We start from the raw sequence: 12,714 nt of genomic DNA, 5'->3' as shown, positions 1-12,714 counted from the left end.
AAGCCTAAGTCAAAGTGCTTAGTCCCTCAGGTAAAATGCCAGCCTACCACTTTACCATAACTGCTTTCCAGCACTTTTCACAATCAGTGCTTCTATTCCTGACGGCCTCCTGCTGTGGCTTGGGCACATTGCATCGATTCTGTTGTTCCAATGTTCATAAAGCTTTGGTGCATCCTGAGGGCTGTATAAATAGGTCACAGCTGTAGGTTTTTTCTGTGGTCATATGGTAAAACCATTAAAATCACTGGAAATACCTTGAATTCCCCGCTGCTTGCAGGGCAGGGAAGGGAAAAACAAGATAGTTTTGTCAAGAAAGTATGAAAATTCCATATATACCATATCTGTCCAAACAGAATGCCAATTCTGTAATACCAATTGTTCTTCCAATCTTTAGAAATAAATCTTCACCTCCTTGAGAAAAATAAATTATCAAAACTCACAAGCATATTTGAAAATATTCTTGTGTGATCTGACTTCTGTGCTCATGTTTTCTCACCCAAAATCTCGCTTTTCTTGATGTAGCATTAACATGCCATGACAAGGAGGAGAAGATGCCAAGAAGGCGTTCTCCTCTTCACTTCTGTTATTTTAGGAGACAGCAGGTCACGAGTTTCCATAGCACACTTAAGACATTTCCCCATTACCTGATTTGGAGCAGCACCCAGCCACATGGAACCTGCTTGAAACAGTATCCATATTATTCCTGACTGGCTGCAAGAAACCAGCTCCTTGACTACATCTGTGTAAATCAAAACAAAAAAGTCACTCATTCCCTGCACTATTGTTAATGTAACACTATTTGATAACATATATCCTAAGAAGCTGCAATTTAGTACAAGGAGACACGTGATTTTGGTGTGTACAAATGAAATCCTTTAGATTTCTACATGCATTTAAAATTTAATGTTAAACTGAAAGAGATCACATGCAGAGGAAAATTGGTTTTTTCCTCATCTCTCAAAATTCAACCCAAATAAAGAGAAATTTCCCCTTTTCAATTTTAAGTTTTTTCCAAATTTTTTTCTTCATCATTTCCACATTTTAGTGATGACGCACAATTACTTTCTGAATGCCTTGTCTATGTTGGAATCTGTAATGTTTCCATATATATTTTACTGGAATAGTCATGTCTGTCTTAGGGACAGACAGCCCTGTGATATTCCATAGAATAAATATTATGTAGTCAGCAAATAATGACAGTGCTTTTAAAAGTAATACGCATTATACAAACAATAAATTTTCTTTCAACACAGAATGCTAAATTAATACTAAATATGTAATTTGTTATATTAAATTGAAATAGGTCATTCAAAAGCATCCCTACACAGCAGTCTTGTTTTTCATCTGTCTATAGAAAAACATCTATTTCAATTCATTATTTGGCTGCAATTACTCAATGCTAGAGTTGCACAGACAATAAGTACACAACAGCTGCTTTACCTATTTGGTCTCTGGTTTCACAAAGTTGTAGTGATGCACAATTCTATAATAATGAGAATAAAAATTATACCATCGTTATTACCAGGACCATAACTGTAATTGCAATCTAACAACTGAAAAGTGATGGGGTTTATCAGGTGGTACAACCTGTTTCCAAGGGAGTGAATTGCAATATTTAATATGATAGCACCACTTAGTGTTCAAAGTGGATATGGCTTTGTAATCAGTATTTTTCTTAACAGCTGCACTGCCACCTGAAGAAAAACAGTGATGACACTATTTATATCTCATTAATCTTATACATGAGAGAAGTAAAGCATGGATACAAATGTGCTGAATATAAAGATGTTGGAAGAAAAATGTTTAATACTTATCTTGATATAAATGACCCATATGGAAGTATTTACAGGATGGAAATCACTGCAGTTTCTTACCAGCATCTTTTCTTCAAAAGCTAAGACACAATTTTCGGCATATTTAGTCCTTTAGTTCCTTTTCTACTTGGCTACTTACAATAGATCACTCTGAAGAACAGAACAGTCTTACCCTCTGCCCACACTTCCCACTGAAGAATATTATACCACACAATCTGCTAACCTTTTATTCATGAACATGATCAGCAAAAGGAGATGGTCAGTAATTGGTTTCAGAAAGTCTTGGCTTGGCATTCAGCCATGGTAAAGTCACAATGCTTGTATTAATGTCATGGTCTCCTCAAAAGGATTGGATATCTGGAAAATTAAAATTATCCCATTTTCTTCTCCAGCAATCCTTTTTTCTGTCAGTAATGAAATATTGCTGTCTGTGGGCTGCTTCACTGATGTCTCTGCAGTGCACCAAGATCAGCAACTTCCTCAACAGTCTGGAAAAGATTTTCATTGGAAAATTTTAACATTTTAATCTTCCTTTCCTCTTAATTAGTAGTTTTACATTTTTCTACAAAAATTGTGCCATCAGACTTCACAACTGACATTGTCCAGTTAGGTGTTTCTTTCTGGCATTATATTGTCTATCTTCACCTGACTTTCCTTTACCATATATTCTGTATTTTAAGATAAGCCATTTGCAAGAGGTTTCTCAATGCAATGAGTCAATGTTATCATAGACAATATATGTCCCAAAATACACAGTATGTAAATAATTATCCATAAAGCCAAAATCACAGTGTTCTGAAGTGCTTTTTCACCAACCTGCTTATTAATTGCAGAAAGTAATATGTTGGTCTGTATGATTCCTGTGCTTTTCCATAGTTTAACTACCAGTGGCTTGAACTAAAGGAATAGTGGACTATTCTCAGCAATGTCTTAAGATCTTTTAAAATCTATTAATGAATTAAAATGGGACTATAAAATTATCTAACTATTAAAAAAAACCCCAAAAAAGTGAAAAAATTAAGCAGCAGTAAAAATTTCTAATTACAAATTTTCCTGTAGTACACCCATTCCAGAGCAATGTAGAAGCAGTATCTGAAAGGTCTCACTGGGCTGCAGTGTCAGTGGCCTCAGAGGATGCACAGAAAACACTGTTTCAAGACACTGCTTCGAATTAAGGGAATTAATGTACTGCTTTCACTCTTTCACCTGCCCCCAACAGTGGTCTCCAACTTCCTGCTCAAGACTTGCATATTTGTTTATCTTATTTTAATGGAATTTCCATCCACAAATGCATCTTGTTTACAGGAGGCTGGATTGAACTTCATGACTTCTTGTTGACTATAAGAAGTTTTTAAGAAAACTAGTATTTTTACACCATCTGTTGTATTGCTGGATGTTTGGTTTCAGTATGAGCAACTAAGCCAACACTGTAGACAGATCAAATTAAGCATTTAGTGCAAAACATCACTGGATAACTTGATGCTTGCACAATTTGATTATTGATTTTACTTTTGAACCACATTCTTTTGCCATTTCACAATAAAACAAGACAAGGCAAAGTGGATGAAAAAACATATTTTGCAGAAAAACTTGCTTTGCTTAAACCTTGGCTAAGCAATTCATTTGCACACTAATATCTAAGCAAATCTGCTTAATTTTGAATATTAATAGAAATATTAATACAGTATTTCAGTATCATAACTGATTAGTTTGTCCTGCATGAGAGCATAAAATCTCACCTGGATGTGACATGGATTTTTCATGCATCTTTCCAGTCACATTATCCTGATACATCCAGCAGAAAAATCATCTGCATTGCTGTGTATGCCTGTCACATCTGTTACATTTGAGAGGATGGAATAGAAAAGACCAGAAAAGTGTGGATAGATGAAAAATATTATTAACATTTTAATTGCCATTTTATAAGCACTTTTAGAGTAGAAAGAGAACAATCAAATATGTATTTAATAAGTAAGTTTTACTAGGAAATTAAGAAAATACTTCTAGTCATAAAAGGCATTTGTAGAAACCTCCATTTCACAGCCACAACAATGTCAGCATTTATCTCATTTTCCAACATGAAAACACATGTACTAATGTTGATGAAGTTGGATATACTTTACATATATGAAATTCATATATGTATTTTGACTTAAAATTTAAATAAATGCTAATAAATTCATGTAGGCAGAGATTAAGTGTTTTTCAAAATTCATTTGTTTAAACCAAGTCTAACACCAGCTATTCACATTTACTGTCTTTTTCCCTATATGTTGACTAATTTTTGTCTCCATCAGGTTTAATTGTACTTGCACAATTTATACTTGAAAATGAAAGAGAAATTTGTTCTTGAAATCAAAAGCAAAACTTCCATAATGAGATTTTTCAGAGGACCATACTATGAAGAAACAAAATTATTACTTCAAAGAAAGTGGCTATTTTCTAAATTAAAGACTTTGTTACTTGTCTACCTGCTGCAGTTATTTTGTGCTGTTTGGCAAAATAAACCACCTCTACTAAGCCCACTAAATCATCTTGGAATCACCAGGACTGTGTGCTCACAGTATCCATCAGAGGGCACCCTCACCTAACAGCAGAACGTATTTCAAGAAAGGCCTCTCTAAAAGTTTCAGGAAGGAAGAAAACCCTCTGGAGACTATAGTGAGAGAAGAAGTTACCAAATGCCCATCCCTGGCAGTGTTCAAGGCCAGCTTGGAGGGGCTCTGACCTGGTCTAGTGAGAGGTGTCCCTGCCCAGGGCAGGGGGGATTGGAACTATATGATCTTAAATGCAAACCATTCTATAATTCTATGACTGTGATTCCATGGAAAGTATTTACCAGCATTGTCCATACGTTACACTGAAGGTAAGACAAGATGTGCCATTCCTTTGTAGCAAACCAGTAAACACATTGCCAAGTTCACTGTGGATCACAGAATGGGTGAGGCTGGAAGAGACCCTGGAGGTCATCGAGTCCTGAGCTCAACCTGCCTGCTCAAGCAGGGTGCCCCAGAGCACACTGCTAGGATTGTGTCCAGACAGCTTTTGAATATCTCTAGAGAAGGAGACTCCACAATCTCTCTGGGCAACTTCCAGGGCACAGCCACCCTCACAATGAAGTTCCTCCTTGTGTTCAGGTGGAACTTCCTGTGCATCAGTTTCTGCCCACTGCCCCTTTTCTTACCGATGGGAATTGCCAAGCAGGGCTTGGATCCATCCTCCTGACAGCCTGCCTTGAGACATTTACTGACATTGATGAGGCTCCCCTCAGTCTTGTTCAGGCTTAACAGGCCCAGGTCCCTCAGCCTTCCCTTGAGTGAGGTGCTCCAGACCCCTGCTCACCTTGGTAGCCCTTTGCTGGACCTGCTCCAGAACCTCCATGTCCCTCTGGTCCTGAGGAGCCCAGAACTGGACACAGCACTTCAGATGTGCCTCAGCAGGGCAGAGTAGAGGGGCAGGATCAGCTCTCTTGAGCTGCTGGCAATGCTCTTGCTAATGCACCCCGGGACACCGCTGCCCTCTTGGCCACAAGGGCCCTGCTGGCTCATGGACAGCTGGCTGTCCTTCTCCTCAGAGCTGCTTCCCAGCAGGTCAGCCCTCAGCCCGTGCTGCTGTGTGGAGTTATTCCTCCCCAGGACAGGGCTCTGCATTTGCTTTTGTTGAATTTCAAAAGGTTCCACTGTTTTTTCTGATTTTGCCAATCTGTAGTTAGAGAGATCTACAGAGATATTGCATTCACTCTGTTTCTTTCCTTAAAATGAAGTCTGATATGTAGCCATTGCCTTGTCTATGTCCCTGTACATTTAGAATCTGATCTTACAGATGTAGTTGCACTGAGGAGTACATGATTACTCCTGATTTATGTACTGTAGCTAACTTTTGAGAAGAGACTTCTGCCATTTCTGTGAAATACCAAAGGGAGCCTCTCTTAATCACTCCCTGATGCACTTCTATTGAATAGCAGTAGTTCAAACAAAAACATCACTGATTTAAGAAAAAAATGAAAAAACTGACAGTCATTTCCATGCCTTGAATCACAGACATAATTAATAGAAAACTTTAAATATGTGAATAGAACAGTAAATGTAATGAATTTTTTTACATAAGAATGAAATTTAATTACTTGATCTTGAACCGTTCATTAATTTTTAATCATAACTTTTAGTGTCAGAGATTGTTTTGTATTGTTTCCAGAAGATGCAGGTTGTCTCTGATGAATTTTAGGAATATAATTATCAGTTTTTAATGGAAAATTGTTTTCATCCAAGCTATAGTTAATAAACTATTAAGGATTTTTAATTCCAATTTCTGCCATTTGCTGCCAGAAAATGTGTCAAATGAAAGGAAATTCATGTTCTGATGTGTTAAGCTGGGCAACAGTTTCTTTAGATGGTTGTTTTACCTTTTCTCACTTTTTTTTTAGCAGAGTACTTTTAATTACTTTTCTATGTCTTAATATTTATTTAACCTGATTTCTTTTCCACATTCTGCTCTCATTAGACTAAGGTCAGTTACTTAAATGACCCAAATCAAATAGAAGTGAAAATCAGAACTACTTAGAAACATATCCACTAGCAAAAAATGGTATTTATTTACTAACAATACTTACTATACTAATATTTATAATATAATATATAATACTTACTATACTAATATTTATAATTCTAAGACCACCATCTTTTCTAGACTCCTTGATAAGTTTCCCTCTTGCTACAGGAATAAAAAAGAACTAGCTGTAGCTCTTCTTTCAGCACCAAAAATAAGTAAGTTTTAGGGAACCCTGAGTATTTTAGGAGTATTTAAAACGGGAAAATTTATCTACAATGAGTAAGACCAGCAGCAATGAGACACCTGAGACTCAAAAATTTGTAATAGATGACACTCTGTGTTGTTCTGTATATTTTGTTTCCATAATCATCTTTGTTAAAAAATATGACTATTAACACCTGGTAGACAACCACATGTGTAATACAGTATTTACATTAAAAGGAAAAAAATACTAGTGGCCTAAGAAACTTACAATTATTATTATAAATATGAAATGATTATTATTATAAATATGAAACAAATTATTTGTTTCATGGTGTTGGATTTTTTTCCCTTTTCCTCAAGAACAAAGAGAAAAACACTTAGGTTACCCATGAAGCCAAAAAACCAGCAATTGATAAAGTACTTCATTTACTTCCTGTACTTTTATGAAGTCCATTTACTTCATGTGCTTCCACAGAGCTCTTCTTTGTCTTGCAAGGCATTGCACTGATTTTCCTGAAGATGGAAAACTCTGATTTAGAGCAAAGCAAGCTTTCCTTATCTCCAGGATAAGGAGGAACCTTGGGCAGACAGACAGTTCAGTCTCAATACTTACTCATTCACACCTGAGATCAAAGACAGGAATGGTGACGATGCCTTGTGTGCCCACTGCAAGCTGACCTGCCCTGAAAAGGCCGTGGCACTGGTGCCTTGTGAAGGCTGACCTAGAACAGAGACTAGACAGAGCTAAAGAATAAAGCAGGTATTTATTAGGAGGCCTCAATGGATCCACCTTGGGCAGCACAAGAGCCCAGCCAGGGCTACAACCCAGGTGAACCCAAAATGGTGACAAAATGGACAACTGGTCATGGGGTCTCACACTTTTATAAGTTTTGGTATCATATTGGAGCTAATTGTCCAATTACAGCTCCAGCCCATGAAGTGCCATCCTTCTTGTTTTTCTCCCTTCAGTCCAGCATTGTTTATGATCTTGGGCCTGAGATCTGGATTGGCTGTCCTTGGGGCCCCAGCTAGAGAAGGACTTGTTTTGTTTACCCATTCTGTGAAGAGAGCTTACTATCCCCTAATGTGAAGCCCAAACCCACACACTAAAGCAGCACAGAATCTGAGAAATACAAAAGCTAAACCTGGGGCATCAGCACCACATCTCAGTGCAGCAGCAGGCTGCAGTGATTATCCCATCTATCTTTAATGTCACCTTGAGTGCTTCCACGTGTGCATTACAGCTGACAGGAGTACAACCAGGGCCATGAAGACATTGTCAGTGATCATAAAGAGATGAATTTGACCTACTTACCCAGACATGAGTAGCATCTTATTTTCAAGCAACAGAGGTGGATTACACACCTTATCTATAAAAACATGAACGATAAAAATAACAGGAATTTGACAGGTGAGCTGAAAAGACTGCTATAAAATTTGAATTTGGAGGAATGTGAGAGAATGAAGACAGGGAAGAGACAGCCCCTGTCTTGGCTTATGCCTTTCCTCTCTCCAGCACTGAACATTCAAAATTCTCACTTAGTTTCACTCAGTTCAGGCAGTAGGATAGGAAGGCATGTGGCAGGCGATTGGCTAAATGGTGCCTGTGAGGCTTTACTAATAGCATTTACCAAATGTGAACTTCATCTTCTTTTAAGCTATACCATATTCCATATTGACATGGCCATTTATTCTTATCACACCACAAGATAACATAGACTGATGGTACAACCATTCTGGTTCCAGTAAGGTTAAATGTTAATATTTTGTTTGTTTGTTGCACTAATTACTGCAGCCCATCCAACATTATCAGGCCAGAGTACTAACCTTCATATAGCAGGCCTAAACTTTCATCTGTACCACACCTCGCCTTGCTTTTAGGAGTGCTCAGCAACGGGAAAGCCTGACAAGAACACTCATTTATGATTAAACTCCTCTCACACTTTCAGAGAGAAGCATACAAATAAATGGAAAGCAGACTCACAGGTCATGAGACAAAGAGGGTTCCCACATTAAAGAAAACAGGAGCAACCAAGAATGTTTTATAAATGGATTACACTTTAAAAGGCTTGCGTGTAGGAGAGTTGTGAGCTTGTTTGAGTTTTCTTCTAGTAAGTGCAAGATGAAAGTCTTGGGGAAACTTAATGAGACACTATTTCCTAGCAGTCCCTCTCCAGCAGGAATATTCTTTCTAGCAAGGACTGCCTAGGCTAGCTTTTGTTTCAGAGGCCGAAACCAAACAAAAATAAATGGAGCATTTGTGTTATGAGGACAGTTAGATCCTCAAAGAGGATTGCTGTGTTGCTGGAGAGCCTGGGCATCCAGATTAATATCAAAGGATTATGATTGCTGAAATACAGTTAGCTGAAAACAGATCCTTCTTCTATGTTTTTTCTTTGTTTTCTTGTGCAGAAAGATGCATTCAAGCATTCTGAACAAAACAGCACTTTGATCTGTTCTGTGGACTTCCATCACCCACAAATCAGAGAGTTCCTGGTACTAGATGATAAATTGCTGATCAGTGAAATTGCATTATTTTCAAAGATAAAATTATACACATTTACAAGAACCTCAAACAGTATCATTTACTCATCATGCTTTCAATGCAGCATGAGTAGTTGACTGCATCTTGAAAGAAAGAACAAGTTGCAGTACTTAGGCAGAAGGAAAAGTCTGTAGAGCCAGTTTGAGCGAACAAACCAGAAGGTAGACTGGAAGGAAAATTAAAGAATAGTACACAATTTTTTGGTAGTAAACAGAAGATATGAGGAGAAAAAAAAATACATGTAATTGGGAGCCTTTTAGAGAACACAGTTCAAGATGACTTCAAAATGGATCTGGTCAGACTTTTCAAATTTCATTCTGCTGGGAAGGTTTTCACTATTAATCAAAAAGAAAACGCAGAATTGTGAAGCTCCCCCATGGGTATGAAATTAGGTCTGTCTTGTTTCATTTAGTTTCATTTCATTTCATGCATTCATTCATCTTTGTAACTCCTTCTACTGACTTAATTCCTAGGACTGATGAAAATCTACTAGCAGAGTTTGTGATCCCAGGAAAAAAACCAAAAAATCCACTATTGATCTCTTAGTACAGCTGTCATCCCTAAACTGCAGAACACTGCATTGACAACTACAACCACATCATGAACAAGAATGCTTAGACAGCTGTTGTGAAGAAGGCAATCTAGAAATGAAGAACAGATAAAGACAAGGCTAAGGATGCAAGAAGCTTCATGGAGATCATGGCAGATGATCTCCTTGGAATCCTGCAAGCACTAGAAGTTCTCATTCAGACTCTTATGCTGGACATGTTCTTGAGTTTTTACAATAACTTTAAGTAGTGCTACATTCAGAATTTACTGAGCAGAAAGAATGCAATTTTACCCATGGATTTACCAAACAAGACCTGGAACAAAGGAAAAGCATGCAGTCTCTGCAGAAAGTAGTACAACTCTCAGTGGCTTTGATAAATACAATATAATCATCATTTTTGTCACAATGGCCTCAGAAGATAGGATTAAACAGTTTCAGATGAGCCATATTATTTAGAAACACGTTTTGGTTATGTGATTTACCCTCCCAGCTATTTAGGCTGTGTAACATCCACTGTCTGTTTAACCAAAATGGACTAGCTGATGATGGATACTTTCATACTGAGTGAAATTGACTGTGCAGCTGTTTAAACACTGAAGGCACTCAAGCGACTGCTTAAGCCATTATTGCTAGAGGTACTGCATTCTGAATCAAGCCTTAACTAGGAAAGAAATACCTTTCACATGATTTTCATGAAAAATACACTGAGACAGAGTTACTGGGTGAGTACCACTAAAAATATGGTTTGTAAAAAAATGACTTAAAATTACCCCATTTAAGTCTGTTTTGAATAACATTTTCCCAGGGTTTACAGATCCTTGTTATGAATTTTTCATAATGTCTACATTGGAATCATAAGGAACACGATCTACTTGGAAAGAAAAAATGATATTAACAACAACAACAACCCTACTATATTTAGTCCTATATTCAATAAAGTACCTTATTCTACACCAGTAATGATCAAGGTGCTTTGACAACCTGGTTGTGTTATTTGCAGGAAGTGGAATGGTTTTGAAAGAAAATCAGTTTTCACTGAAAAGCATTCATGTTAATTGATAATTCTCATTTTTTAAAAATCAAAATTTAAAACTCTGTTTAGTTTTCTAATTAAAAACAGCCTGTGTATTAAGTTTAGCACTTAATATTAAGAGCATATGTCCTAAAAAAATGTCAGAACAAATGTTGATTTTATTACCTTCATATTCCTCACAGGAACATAACAGTACAGGCCAAAGGGAAATTCCACAGCATGGAGGGCACACTCAGCACAGAAACTGGGGGAGTCGGCTGGGAGGGGCCCATCTCTGCTCAGGGTGGGCTGGGCAGCCATCACAGGGTGGGGAGCAGCTGTGTCCTGTTTCTTTCCAGTTTTATTTCTCTCTCTCTCATTTTCATGACAATTATTATTAATAATTATCAATTAATATCAATTAAGTAATATTATTGTTGTTATGATTGTTATTATTATAACTAATGTTATTATAATTTTTCCCATTAGTAAACAATTCTTGTCTAACCCATGAGTTTTGCTTTTTTCCCCCCAGTTCTTCTCCCCACAAAGGGGAGTGAGTGGGCATCTGCATGGTACTTAGTTTCCAGCTGGGTTTAAACTAAATTATGCAATTTCTTTCTTGCTTTACAATCTTTGTCACAACAATAATACGTAATAGTCTTTAATGTACAGAATTGGTAGGTTGATAGTTCAGTCCCAATTCAGTCTCAAGAGTTTTACAATAAACCAGTTAATAACAAGTACATCACTGGCTTTGGCTTGAATTAACATTGCATAGTACGTTAAATTTGGTGCTACACAAATTTGGTACCAAATCTGTTGAATTTGGTGACACAATAATAGTTGTGAGTACGATAGATATCACAGACAACACTAATTCAGTCCTTCTTGCATTCTATAAAAATTACAAAAATGACACCTTTTGGAGAGAAAAAAATACCTGGTTAGAGATGTCAAACCTTTCAGCCTTGCAATTTGCTTTCCCACAAAGAACCAAAGCAGACAAAAAACTGCTTTAAAATGGGGCCAAATAATAAACCAGAAGTCTTAACAGCCTTTGAGAAGCACAAAAATTAGCTGCAATTTGGTACATAACATTAATGGTGCACTATTAACTCCCAGCTGCAGGACAGACAGATGGCAGCATACGGCCATACATTTGCAAAATGGAGTAGAATTTCAACATTGACCTTCTGAACCAGGGGCTCACAAAAATTCTATACAACATTTGGCTGTCTCACCAAAGCTTCATGGGCTACTTGCAAGATAAACAACAACTAACAAAAAAAAAAAAAAAAAACCAAAAAAACAAGAAAACAAACCTGTTCACTATCTTTACTGGTACCCTTTGTGGAAAAAATACATGTAAGCAGAAAAGACACTGCAAGAATAAATGCTAAAGTGAAATAAACCAAAAATGCTGTTTCTAATACCCCAGCAACTAAGCACACAGATATATTTGTTGTTACATTTTTTAGCAGAATATCTCTTTGCATATGGTCTTATGAGAAACAGTTACAAATATAGACTAGCATATGGTTTTTGTTTGAATTGATACTTAAAGAGTTATTTTAAAGGGATACATTAAAGGCTTATTTTAAGACTTTTGAGTGTTGCAAAACACACACAGCTTTCCACTAACTTCAGCACATCACACATCCAAATTAGAAATTATGTTCATGCTGGTGACTTTCCAAACAAGAAGGACACGTTAACCATGTTTAAGAACATCATGCAAGAATGTCAATCTCTGGTAGAATTTTGGAAAGAATATATCACAAAAAATATTGATAACTGCTATATAAGCAGAAACAATACTTAATGAACAAAATCTCTATGTTTTTGTTTCATTCCAACATCAGAACCCACATTGTTTAGAAATTACTTGAATACACAAGCTTCACATGTAAAACAGATGAATAGTAAAAAATCAAAATGTCAAAATTTAGGTCACAGCCCCCATACACAAAGGAAATATATCACTTCATGAATCACCACTAAACTGAAAGATTGCTCCCTTCTGACCTGCCCAAGAAGT

The 12,714-nt window shown here is 36.9% G+C and overlaps 1 long non-coding RNA gene across 1 annotated transcript; it reads right to left on the bottom strand.

The window, feature by feature from the left end:
• Nucleotides 1-6,943: 6,943 nt before the first annotated feature.
• Nucleotides 6,944-8,059, bottom strand: LOC135450526 (uncharacterized). Its single transcript, XR_010441090.1, has 3 exons — nt 7,882-8,059; nt 7,180-7,288; nt 6,944-7,079 (listed from the first exon to the last, which is right to left on the bottom strand). It is a non-coding gene; the product is annotated as an uncharacterized LOC135450526 (long non-coding RNA).
• Between the last annotated feature and the right edge of the window lie 4,655 nt (nt 8,060-12,714).

This window comes from Zonotrichia leucophrys, chromosome 7 (genome assembly GCF_028769735.1).
Source record: "Zonotrichia leucophrys gambelii isolate GWCS_2022_RI chromosome 7, RI_Zleu_2.0, whole genome shotgun sequence".
NCBI classification, from domain to species: domain Eukaryota; kingdom Metazoa; phylum Chordata; class Aves; order Passeriformes; family Passerellidae; genus Zonotrichia; species Zonotrichia leucophrys.
Note: the sequence above shows the minus strand (reverse complement) of the source record. Positions and strands in the feature narration are given on the sequence as shown.